We start from the raw sequence: 13,288 nt of genomic DNA, 5'->3' as shown, positions 1-13,288 counted from the left end.
TCAGCCATGATCTAATTGAATAACAGAGCAGACTCGAGGGGTTGAATGGCCTCCTCCTGTTCCTAATAATTAAACTTTGAATAAGGGGAAAACGTGGAAGAGCAAAGGGATTTGGAGTCCAGATTCACAAGATTTTTATGAGGCTGTGGATACTGTGTCAGTTGAAATTTTTAAGACTGAGATCAATAGATTTTTGTTTGCGAAGGGTATCAAGGCATAGGAATATTTGATATGGAGTTAAGGCACAAATCACCCACCCTCTAATAGAATAGTGGAACAGGCTCGAGGGGCTAAATGGACTACATTTGTTTCTGTGTCATCCCACCCATTCCATTCCTATTTCCAGGGCATCTACACGAATTTGTTAAAGGCATATTGGCCTAGAAATTCGGTTGTTTGCGCCAGCAGTTAGCGCCTAAAGAGACCGAGAATTGGGGCGTTACCTAATGTTGGGGTGGGCGCAATGAAGATAGCGACAACTCCCATATTGACTATACATTTAACGCCTGCGCTAAGTGTTTGCGTGCGCCTGCGATCGCAAGCAGATCATGACGTCATTTCATTGTGCAACGCCTTTTAGGGGCGCCTGAGCAGATATTGGGTGGCGCCCGGAGCCTTTACGCCTAGCGCTATTAGTGACAGTTCGAAGGAGCGTTAGCAGGTCCTTCTCGGAGTCGGGGGGCGCTATTTAAAGGGGATAGCTCTAGTATAGAAGCTTCAGCCACTTGGCCTGTTCATTGCGATTGTTGGTGGAGAGAGTTGGTGAGCTACTGTGGAGCAGAGTTTTTGGAATTTAGCATTAGAGTACTTGGGACCCTCAAACCTGTCCGGAGCAGTTGGAGCACTAGACCTAACAGCCTTTTGACCAACTGGCATCGGAATGGGAGATGCTTTGGAGGGCGACGGCCTCGTGGCCGAACACTATGAAGGGGCAGAGAGACGGCGGGAGAGAGGGCCGGGATTGGCCAGAAGGAGGAGGGGCAATGGAGGTCGGCCAATCCGAGGGTATGCTGCGAGGGTCTTTAGGCAGCAGGTGTCATACCTTGACATGTCGGAGGAGCAGTGTGTGCGAAGGCTCCGAATCGGGAGGGACATTGTTACTGAGCTGTGCCACCTGCTTGCTGAGGATCTGCAGCCGCGTCTACGGTGCATGACCTCTCTGTCGGTGGCCGCTAAACTGACTGTTGCCCTCAATTTTTATGGCAACGGATCCTTTCAGTGAGCCATTGGGGACATTGCGAATATCTCTCAGGTTGCAGTCCACTGCTGCATCCGGCAAGTTACAGCTGCCCTTTATAGGCGAAGGCGTCAATTCATCACCTTCCCTCTGACCCTGGAGAAGCAGGAGGAGGAGGAGCATGAGGAGGAGGAGGAGGAGGAAGATGGAAGGGCTCCTGAAAGTGGAAGGGCCATCCGTCACAGGCTCATGAGGACTCGTATCGAGGCCCCTCTGGCGGAATGATGAGTGTCTTAACTGCTGCGCACTTTGGATGTTTGAAAGCCTCTGAAGGCCAGCATCACTGTAATTAGTCACGTACACCATAGCACATTTAAACTTCTCTTTATTGTCACAAAAGTCTTTCATTACAGCAAAACAACGTCATGTCAACAGAAACCATAACTAACAAAATAACAGTTAACTCTTCGGCAAAGCCGCAAAACTAAACAAACTATTTCCAACAATTCCAACAGGTGAGGGTCTCCTTGATTTTGGCCAAAGAAACGTCTCAGCACCTCCCTCTACTGCTGGCCCCTTGATGGAGAACAACTTCTCTTTCGCGGTCGGCCCCTTCCCTCCCTGCTGCTCCTACGTAATTGAACCCCAGTGGCGGGGTGAAGGCTGGGGGACGCCTGCTGACTGTGTGGAAGCGCAGAAGCCCCTGAGGGACGGCCTGGCCGACCTCTGGGCTTGGAGGGTGCGGACGCAGGATGCTTGATCTGAGCATGGCTGGAAGCAGTGTGCCCTGCAGGTGGTGGCAGCTGCACTGCAGACGTGCCAGCGCTGGCATGTGGAATGGTCACCTGCCGAGAGAGGACACCTGCACCATTGTCGGACGACACACTGGCTCTCTGAGGGGACCGGCTCGGCTCATCCGCCACAATCGCATGCTCCACTGATTCCTGGCCTTGTATGGGACTGGAAGGGCCCGGGGTGATCCTAACTGATGCAGATAGGGTGGCTGCAGTGAGAGTTCGCGTTGCCTCAATCTGGGTGTGGACGAGGCCGGCAAGTGACTGCGTGGCAGCAGTGAGGACCTGTGAGCCAGGTGCCAGTGCTTCGGAGAAGCCCTGGACAGTTCTTTCCATTGCTTCGGACAAGGCCGGTGCCGACCGCTCCACTGCCTCGGACAAGCCCTGGACAGACCTTTTCAGGGATTGTCCGAAGCCCTGAACAGTCCTTTCCATAGCGGCCTCGAAGCCCTGGACAGTCCTCTCCATTGTTGGCCCAAAGCCCTCGACAGACCTCTCCATTGTTGCCCTGGAGAGTCCTGTCCATTGTTGCCCCGAAGCCCTGGAGAGTCCTGTCCATTGTTGCCCTGGAGAGTCCTCTCCATTGTTGCCCCGAAGTCCAACACACTCTTTGCCAGTGTATCTATTGACTGAGGCATCCTCCCCACTGCAGCCATCAGCTCAGTGTGCCTGAGCCGGTCCTGGGTGCTCATTTCAGCCAGGCGACGCACCTCCTCTGCACTCTGTGCAGCAGTCATCACTACCTGCCTTGCCCTCCGGGGAGACGGTGGCCGAACTTGCCTACCCCCCTTGCGTTGCTGCATGCCGCTTGTTCCGGCAACTGCCTGATCCTCAGAGCCCCCCGCCCCCTCCCCTCCAGGGAACTACTATCCCCAGTCTGTAGATGTGTATGCTCCCCTGAGATTGGAACGGATGGTCCGGCTTCCTCCTGATCCTCGCCTCCGGAAGCACTGGCACTGGCAGCTTCAGGGCGTTGAGCCCCAGTTGGTGATGCATCATCTGAAAGCAGGGAGGTGGAAGAGTGGCTTTAGCAAAAGGACAGGTTGGCGGAAAGGCATGCCAGATTGCGGCACACTGAGGAAGCATGCTGGCGGGGGGACCAAGTGGAAGGAGACAGCTGCAAAAGGTGAGAGCCTTACCCTCGCTGTCGAGAATGGGGTCGGCAGCTGCAGTGGTAACAGGACCAGACAGACGTCCTCCAAGAATCTGGTGCACTCTCTCCTCGAGATCCGTGAGAGTGACCACTTGTGGAGGTCCACCACCGGTTCGACGCTGCTCCTTTCGCATCGTCGCCAGCTTGGACTGCAGGGGAAAGAAGGGGAAGTTCTGTAACATGATGCCTTGAGAGAGCATCTCATGCCCCCCATGGTGCAAGAGCCCTTACATGAGGCCTTGAGAGATCATCTGATGCCCCCCATGGTGCAAGGGCCCTTACATGTAGCCTTGAGAGATCTTCTCATGCCCCCCATGGTGCAAGAGCCCTTACATGAGGCCTTGAGAGATCATCTCATGCCCCCCATGGTGCAAGGGCCCTTACATGTGGCCTTGAGAGATCATCTCATGCCCCCCATGGTGCAAGGGCCCTTACGTGTGGCCTTGAGTGAAATGTCCATGTGTGTGCCCAGAAAGGGCCATGGGTGCTTGCTGACAGATGGCCATTGGGGCATCATGGCAACAGGGTCCTCGAAGTTAGGTGCAGATGGAGGGAATCAGAAGTTTGCATAACCAACACTCACCCTAACGACCCGAGTGAGGTCGTTGAATTTCTTCCTGCACTGAACAGGGGTCCTGGCCGCCATGCTATTGGAGTTGACCCTCTGAGAAACCTCCCTCCAAGATCGCCGGTAAGCCTTTTGATTCAGCCTCTTGCCATTGTCAGGATACAGAACATCTCGATGGCGCTCAACTGCAGACACCAACTGGTCCAGAGCCTCAGTGCTGAAGCGCTCTGCTCTCTGTCTCACCTTCTCCATCCTCACCAAGTTTCTTGCGCCAGAGAAGGGCGAGCGCCGATTCTGAAGCCTACAGGGCGTTGAGTGTGGCAGCTCAGGCTGACTGACCCACCCCTTTAAGAGCCGGCCGGCGCCTGGAAGTCTCGTGGTTTCCGGTAATTGAGATCACCTGCGCTGCGTCCGTCCGCGCCGATATTGGGCAGCGCCTGAACTTTTGCGCCTTGGGAGCCCCGTGCAACGTCTGAGTTCGCGCCTCAATCCCCTTTGGGGGCGATGCAACCCAATATCTCGCCAGGCAGCGATAAGTTTCGTCTGGCTATAAACTTTGCGCAGCGCCAGTTCTAACACCTCAAGCGGGGCTATACCCAATTTCTAGGCCATTGTATTTAACCAACTTGATCGAGTTTTTTGATGAGGTAACAGAGAATGTTGATGAGGGCAATACGGTTGACGTGTACATGGATTTCCAAAAGGCGTTCAACAAAGTGCCACATAATAGGCTTGCCAGCAAAGTTGAAGCCCATGGAATAAAAGGGACAGTGGCTGCATGGATACGAAATTGGCTAAGTGACAGGAAACAGAGAGTAGTAGTGAATGGTTGTTTTTCGGAGTGGAGGAAGGTATACAGCGGTGTTCCCCAGGGGTCGGTTCTAGGACCACTGCTTTTCTTGATATAAATGACTAGGATGTGGGTGTACAGGGTGCAATTTCAAAATTTGCAGATGACACAAAACTTGGAAGTATAGTGAACAGTGAGGAAGATAGTGATAGACTTCAAGAGGACATAGACAGGCTGGCGGAATGGGCGGACACGTGGCAGATGAAATTTAACGCAGAAAAATGCGGAGATACATTATGGTAGAAAGAATGAGGAGAGGAAATATAAACTAAAGGGTTCAATCCTAAAGGGGGTGCATGAACAGAGAGACCTAGGGGTATATGTGCACAAATCATTGAAGGTGGCAGGGCAGGTTGAGAAAGTAGTTAAAAAAGCTTACGGGATCCTGGGCTTCATAAATAACATAAAAACAAGAAACAGGAGCAGGAGTAGGCCAATTGGCCCCTCGAGCCTGCTCCGCCATTCAATAAGATCATGGCTGATCCAATCTTGGCCTCAACACCACTTTCCCGCTCTCTCCCCATACCCCTTGACTCCCCTGTAGTTCAAATGTCTCAATCTCTGCCTTGAATATATTCAATGACTCCGCCTCCACAGCTCTGGGGTAAAGAATTCCAAAGATTCATGACCCTCAGAGAAGAAATTCCTTCTCATCTCCGTCTTAAATGGGTGACCCCTTATTCTGAAACTATGCCCCCAAGTTCTAGATACCCCCACTAGGGGAAACATCCTCTCAGCATCCACCCTGTCAATCCCCCTCAGAATCTTATATGTTTCAATAAGATCACCTTGCATTCTTCTAAACTCCAATGAGTATAGGCTCAGCCTGCACAACCTTTCGTCATACGCCAACCCCTTCATCCCAGGAATCAACCTAGTGAACCTTCTCTGCACTGCCTCCAATGCAAGTATATCCCTCCTTAAATATGGAGACCAAAACTGTACGCAGTACTCCAGGTGTGGTCTCACCAGCGCCCTGTAAGGTTGCATCAAAACGTCCCTACTTTTATACTCCATACCCCTTGCAATAAAGGCCAACATTCCATTAGCCTTCCTAATTATTTGCTGTACCTGCATGCTAACTTTTTGTGTTTCGTGTACTAGGACCCCCAGATCCCTTTGTGCCGCAGCATTTTGTAGTCTCACTCCATTTAAATAATAATTTGCTTCTTCATTCTTCCTTCCAAAGTGGATAACCTCACATTTTCCCACATTATACTCCATCTGCCAAATTTTTGCCCACTCACTGAACCTCTCTATATCCCTTTGCAGACTCTTTGGACAGGATTTTCATTGGGCCGTGGAGTCGGAATTGGAGGCGTGTGGGGGTTTAAAATCCCGAAATCGGGGGTCCCGACCCCAACCCGCCTCCATGCCAGTTTCAAAGGAGGCGGGTACCCGCCCCGCACTGGGACCCACCTCCCCGAGGCGGGAAGGGGATTAGTGCCAATTAACTGCCCGTTAACAGGTAGTTAAGAGGCAGTTTTTAGCCTAATCCCTATTTTCATTGTTGAAATGTGGGATTCCCGACAGCTCCAAACCACGGCACGTTAGCGAGGCGGGATGAAGGGCTTGGAGGGGTCGAGATCTCCGGTGCTCAAGTGAGTGATGAGTGCAGAGGTAAGTGCGTTTGGTCTGTGTAAAGTGTTTGAAGAAGTTCTACTAACCTTTACTTACCTTTACAGACTTCCTTCCTTCTGGTCTCGGGAGTCCCTCATCTCACCGGCACAGAAAGCAGAATGGCCGCCAACTGTCAAAATCTGCAGCCTCTGCTTTCTGTTCCGGGGAGATCTCTAAATCATAAATAAGAAGGAATTAACCTGGAGTACAGATTGTCAGTGTTTGACAGCCTCAAACAGCTGTCAAACGCTGATATTTCATCTGTCAACAGATGAAATTTCAATCTGTGATGTCACCTATTGCCGGGTGGCCCTTAATTGGCCTGCTGAGCCTGCTGGGCGGGTTCAACAAGGTCAATCAAGTCAAAATCGCGTGGGTTGGCTAGAACTCGATGGAGGCGGGACTACAACCCCAAAAGTTGTAGTCCCGCCTTCTACCCGACTCCCCAATGAAAATCCAGCCCTTTGTGTCCTCCTCACAACTTGCTAACCCACCTACCTTTGTATCATCAGCAAATTTGGCTACAGTACACTCGGTCCCTTCATCCAAGTCATTAATATAGATTGTAAATAGTGGAGGCCCCAGCACTGATCCCTGTGGCACCCCACTAGTTACTGATTGCCAATCGGAAAATTACCCAAGTATCCCGACTCTGTTTTCTGTTAGTTAGCCAATCCTCTATCCATGCCAATATATTACCCCCAACCCCGTGTGCTCTTACCTTGTGCAGTAACCTTTTATGTGGCACCTTATCGAATGCCTTCTGGAAATTCAAATACACTACATCTACTGGTTCCTCTTTATCCACCCTGTTTGTTACATCCTCAAAGAACTCTAATAAATTTGTCAAACACGATTTCCCTTTCATAAAACCATGTTGACTCTGCTTGATTGTCTTATGATTTTCTAAATGTCCTACTATTACCTCCTTAATAATGGATTCCAGCTTTTTCCCAATGACAGATGTTAGGCTAACTGGCCGATAATTTCCTGCTTTCTGTCTCCCTCCTTTCTTGAATAGTGGTATAGAGTACAAAAGTGTGGAAATTATGATGAACCTGCAGAAAACACTGATTCGGCCTCAACTAGAGTATTGTGTCCAGTTCTGAGCACCGCACTTCAGGAAGGATGTGAAGGCCTGAGAGAAGGTGTTGAAAAGAGTTACGAGAATGATTCCAGGGATGAGGGACTTCAGTTACGTGGATAGACTGGAGAAGCTGGGGTTGTTCTCCTTAGAGCAGAGAAGGTTGACAGGAGATTTGATGGAAATATTCAAAATCACGAGGGGTCTAGACAGTAAATAGAGAGAAACTATTCCCATTGGCAGTGGGGTCGAGTATCAGAGGACACAGATTTAAGGTGATTGGCAAAAGAACCAAAGGCGACACGAGGAAAATCTTTTTTACACAGTAAGTGGTTAAGATCTGGAATGCACTGCCTGAAAGGGTGGTGGAGGCAGATTCAATCGTGGCTTTCAAAAGGGAATTGGATAAGTACCTCAAGGAAAAAAATTTGCAGGGCTACTGGGAAAGGGCGGTGGAGTGGGACTAGCTGAGGTGCTCTTGCAGAGAGCCAGCACAGGCTCGATGGGCAGAATGGCCTCCTTCCGTGCTGTAACCATTCTATGATTCTATACATGGAGTATATGTACTCAGCATTGCTGTTTAAGGATAACTGCTGAACCAAATGGTGTCTTTGCCAGATCCATCCTGGTAGTTGCTGTGGGGGTTGCTATACAGTGGGCTCCTAAATTGAACTATTTCAGTATGTCCCAATGGCATGTAGAGAATGCTTAGTGCAGAAAGCTAGCAATCTGCAGCACCACAAATTGAAAAGGGTCAGAAATGTTCTGATGACAGTAGCTGTTGTTAGGCTTAAGGCACGACTGAGGCCTAAACATGTTGGTAGCTGGAGCCTGTATGGAGGGACAGGAGTAGAGTGACCATATTTTCTAAACTGAATCCGGGGACACAGGGTGGGAGCACAGCAAAGTATGCAGAACGGAAAACATAGGTTGCGCTGTGCAGCGTAGCAAGGCAATTTTTTTTAGCAGCCTATATTTTAAGAGTTGCACATACACACTACAAATGCAAACCAAATGTGCATATAATTACCACAAATGTGATGTCACACTATTGAACCGCATTTAAACTAGCTTGGCAGTGGGATGGGCACCAGCGTATAGAAGTAGAAAAGAGGAATAAGGTGCATAAAAGAGTGAGTGTGTTGGATAGTACTAGAGAAGATAGTACTAGAGGCGATAGTAGTACCATATTAGATAGGAGCAGACTAAGAAAGACTACAAAAATTTCAAAAATGGGTTTAGAATGCATGTATGTAAACACACAAAGTGTAGTTAATAAGGTTGGTGAGCTACAAGCACAATTAGCCATGTGGCAATATGATGATGTGGCAATAACGGAAACGTGGCTTAAAAACGGTGAGGACTAGGCAGTTAATATTCAAGGGTACAAGGTGTTCAGAAAAGATAGGGAAGGAAAAAAGGGAGGTGAGGTGGCAGTGCTGATTAAGGAAGACATTGTAGTGTTGGAAAGGGAGGATGTTCTTGACGGGACAAGGACAGAATCCATTTGGTTAGAGTTGAGGAGCAAAAAGGGTATGATCACGCTATTGGGGGTATTCTATAGGCCTCCAAATAGTGAGAGGGAGGTAGAGGAGCAAATCTGCAGGGAAATCGCAGAGATATGCAAGAGCTATAGAGTGGTGATATTGGGGGACTTTACTTACCAAATATCGATTGGGATAATGCATTAAGGAGGGGGAGGAATTTCTGAAATGTGTTCAGGAGAATTTTTTTAACCAATATGTTCATGGCCCAACTAAGAAGGAGGCATTGCTGGAACTGGTACTGGGGAATGAGGTGGGCCAGGTCGACCAAGTGTCTGTGGGAGAATACTTGGGTACAAGTGATCATTGTATCATAAGATTTAGATTAGCACTGGAGAGGAACAAGGAACAATCTAGAGTGGAACTTCGAAACTGGAATAGGGATGCAAAAGGATCTAGCCAGGGTAAAATGGAACCAAAGACTGACAGGAAAAACTGTAACGGAACAATTGGTGATCTTTAAGGAGGAGATGTTCCAAGTACAGGCTAGGTACATTCCAACAAGAGGGAAGGGTAAGGGAACCAAAGCAAGGGCTCCTTAGATGACGAGGGAGATAGAGACGATGATGAAACAAAAAAAGAGGGTGTATGATGCATGTCAGGTTAATTCTTCAAGGGAGAACCAGACCAAATACAATAAGTTGAGGGATGTGAAGATGAAAATAAGATTGGCAAAGAGAGAATATGAGAGTAGAATGGCGGTTAACATAAAAGGGAATCCAAAAATGTTCTACTGGCATGTAAACAGTAAGTGGATAGTAAGAGGCGGGGTGGAGCCTATTAGAGACAAAGAAGGTGATATATGCTTAGAGGCGCAGGGCAAGGCTAGAGTACTCAATGAGTACTTTGTATCTGTTTACTAAGGAGGTGGATGCTGACAAAATATCGGTAGAAGTGGAAAAGGTAGAAGCAATGGAAGGGGTGAAAATTGTTAGACAGGATGTACTAGAAAGGCTGGGTATGCGTAGAGTGGACAAGTCGCCTGGTCCAGATGGCTTGCATCCCAGGTTGCTAAGGGAATTGGGGGAGGAGATAGCGGAAGGGCTTGCTATAATTTTCCAATCTTCCCTAGATGCGGGGGAGGTGCCTGAGGATTGGAAAGTAGCAAATGCGACACCATTGTTCAAGGAAGGGTGTAAGGACAATCCTAGTAACTACAGTCCAGTCAGTTTAAAATCTGTGGTGGGTAAAGCTTTAGAAACAATAATCAAGGAAAAAATTAACGGGCATTTGGAGCGGTTTAAGCTAATTAAGGAGAGCCAACAGGGGTTTGTAAAAAGCAGATCGTGTTTGACTAATGTAATTGAATTTTTTGAGGAAGTAACAGAGAGGATTGATGAAGGGAATGCAATGGATGTTGTCTATATGGATTTTCAGAAGGCGTTTGACAAAGTACCACACAGAAGGCTGGTTAACAAAATTGAGGCTCATGGAATAGGTGGGTCAATGGCAGCTTGGATGAGGAATTGGCTTAAGGACAGAAAACAGAAAGCTGTGGTAAATGGCTGTTTTTCAGTCTGGAGGATGGTAGATAGTGGTGTTCCCCAAGGGTCAGTGCTGGGGCCACTGCTTTTTTTGATATACAGGAAACTCTCATTTAAACGGCACCTAAATATCCGGAATTCTCTATTAACCGGCAAAATTCATACTCCGAAAACAACACCTCAATAACCGGAAATGTTGCCGAGTCTGAGTCTCCCACGGTGGCCGAATTAGACAGTGGGGGTAGTTCTCCAAACTGCCACTACTCGGTTTCTTGGCGCTGTCGGAAGTCTGAACACCTCAATAACAGGAGTCTGACTCTCCCGCGCTGCCGGTAGTCTTCCGATCCGCCATTTTTCTGTGTGTCTCTCCATTTTTATCGTGAATTATCTCCCCCATCTTGCATTATGAAATTCCCAAATGTTGGTCCAAGCACTGTACTTAATCAAGCATCTTCCACCATCCATTTAACACAACATACTATAGGTGAGTACCCAATTACTGTATACTGCACATTTCTTGATATTTTTATTTTTGTTTGTTAAAAATAGCCTCGGTAGATAACTCTCTCCATCATCTGGAATTTTTAATCAACCGGCACCATCCCGGTCCCGTCGGTGCCGGATACCAAAGAGTTTCCTGTATATATAAATGACCTGGATATTGGAATACAGAGTAGAATTTATAAATATGCCGATGACACCAAACTTGGGGGTGTGGGAAACAGTGACGATAATATCAATCGACTGCAACATGAAATAGAAAGGCTAGCAGAATGGGCAGACAAGTGGCAGATGGAATTTAATATAGAGAAGTGTGAGGTGATGCATTTTGGCAGAAGGAACAGGGAGAGGCAACATACACTTAATGGCACAGTTTTAAAGAGTGTGCAGGGACAGAGGGACCTAGGACTTAATGTGCATAGGTCCCTGAAGGTGGCGGGACATATTGAGAGAGTGATTAACAAAGCATATGGGATCTTGGGCTTCATAAATAGAGGTATTGAGTACAAAAGTAGAAAAGTTATGCTGAACCTTTATAAAGCGCTGGTTAGGCCACAACTGGAGTATTACATCCAGTTCTGGTCACCACACTTTAGGAATGATGTGAAGGCCCTTGAGAGGGTGCAGAGGAGATTTACCAGAATGGTTCCAGGGTTGGGGGATCTTAGCTACAAGGATAGGTTGGAGAAGCTGGATTTGTTTTCTTTCATTAGAGCAAAGGAGATTGAGGGGTGATTTAATAGAGGTGTACAAGATTATGTTGGGTTTAGATAGGCTAGACGGGGAAAGGCTGTTCCCACTAGTTGATGGTACAAGGACTTGGGGACACAGATTTAAGGTTTTGGGCAATAGATACAGGGGGGACGTGAGGAAAAACTTTTTCACGCAGCGAGTGGTGATGACCTGGAATTCGGTGCCGACGGAAGTGGTGGAAGCGGAGACACTTGGGGGAAAAATTTGGTTGCTTTGCACCTCCCATTAGTGCTCTAAGAGGGCGCTAATGGGGCGCAAAGCAACTAGCGCCCGGGCGCGGCGATGTTTGCGCCGCTCGCGAAATTGACCAGACATTTTGCGGTGGCGCTAAACACTACCGCCACGATCTGCGCCCGCAGATCATGGCATCAGTCGAGTGCGCAACGCCCCAGTAGCGCCTCGGACCAGATATTGAGTGGCGCCCTCTGCCTTTCCACCTGCCGCTAGCAACAACAGGTTGAGGGGAGCGTTTTGCAGTCGGGAAGGGACAGGGGGAGCGCTATTTAAAGGCGACCACTTCATGCCTTTTTTTGCTGCCGACATTTTTGCACCACGCATTCTGAGAGAGAGAGACTTCTGGAGAGATTCAACACTGTGTGAAGGAGCTTTGGGTACTGAGCAGCACTTTGCAGGTTCATTTTGATTTGACCTTCCTTGCATCAATTTAGAAGAGACGATGGGTGCTACACTCAGCTCTTTCCCTGGGTCTCTCCACTGTTCTTTCCAGCAGATTTGATGTACAGGTCTCTCCAGGCCGAGATTCAAGGCTGCAATGAGCAGGGTGTGGATGGAGAGCAAGATCGACCTTCACCTTTAAGAACTGGCCGGCGCCAGTGTGCCTGTGTTCCATTGCTGACTGACATCACATGAGCTTAGCCAGCACTCTGAGGTAGCGCCTCGCTCATCGGCGTTAGCGCCTTAAGAGAGATGTGTAGCGCCTGATTTAGCGCTCCAATCACCTCCAGGGGCGATAGAAGCCAAGTTTGCAGTCGGAGGTGATAATGGCAGCAGGCGCTAAACTTTGCGCCCAGCCGATAATTGCGCCCCAAACGGGGCGATACCGAATTTCTCCCCCTCAATGTTTTCAAGAGGAGACTGGATAGGCACTTGAGGGAAATTAACTTGCAGGGCTACGGGGATAGAACGGGGGAATGGGACTGTCTGGATTGCTCTACAGAGAGCCAGCACAGACTCCTTTGGTGCTGATATTCCCCCCCACCCCCAGTGACTATGGTCACACCTAACCCCTACCACCCCACACCCGTGACTGAGGTCACACCTAAACCACCTCCCCACAGTGTCTAGGATTAGCCTGCCCCCCTTCCCCCGGTGACTGGGCCCATCCCTGTGGCCTCTCCTCACCTGCTCTAGTTGCCCTGTTCCCAGGGACTTCCGGTGCCGAAAATCCAGCAGCACGAGCCTGGCCAGAAACAACAACCGGCACATGTGCAGAAAGACCGCCCAGTCACACATGTGTAGTGAGCCACTCTAGCCATTGTACAAGTTGTTGTTTAATTTAGCTTTAGAGCCGCAAACTGACAGCTCAAGGGGGATACACTCACTTCACAGGGGTACACTTCGGGGATGAGTTTTGTGAACCGGGGACTCTTCCGGGGACATTGTTTGCCTGGGGACACAGTACTTCATCCAGGGACTGTTCCCGGAAAACAGGGACATATGGTCACCCTAGACAGGCGGGCACTACTTAACTACTCTCCCCTCATGCACTTACTTGGGGGATTTACAGCCTCTGCCCCGGG

At 49.0% G+C, this 13,288-nt stretch overlaps 1 protein-coding gene across 1 annotated transcript in view; it reads left to right on the top strand.

Annotated features, from left to right (window-relative positions):
- Positions 1 to 13,288, top strand: part of hsf2bp (heat shock transcription factor 2 binding protein) — a 182,896-nt gene that overhangs the window by 33,391 nt on the left and 136,217 nt on the right. The gene's annotated exons all lie outside the window — the stretch shown is intronic.

The sequence above is a fragment of the Somniosus microcephalus genome, chromosome 14, assembly GCF_052327205.1.
Source record: "Somniosus microcephalus isolate GS21.2 chromosome 14, FLI_Smic_1.0, whole genome shotgun sequence".
NCBI classification, from domain to species: Eukaryota; Metazoa; Chordata; class Chondrichthyes; order Squaliformes; family Somniosidae; genus Somniosus; species Somniosus microcephalus.
Note: the sequence above shows the minus strand (reverse complement) of the source record. Positions and strands in the feature narration are given on the sequence as shown.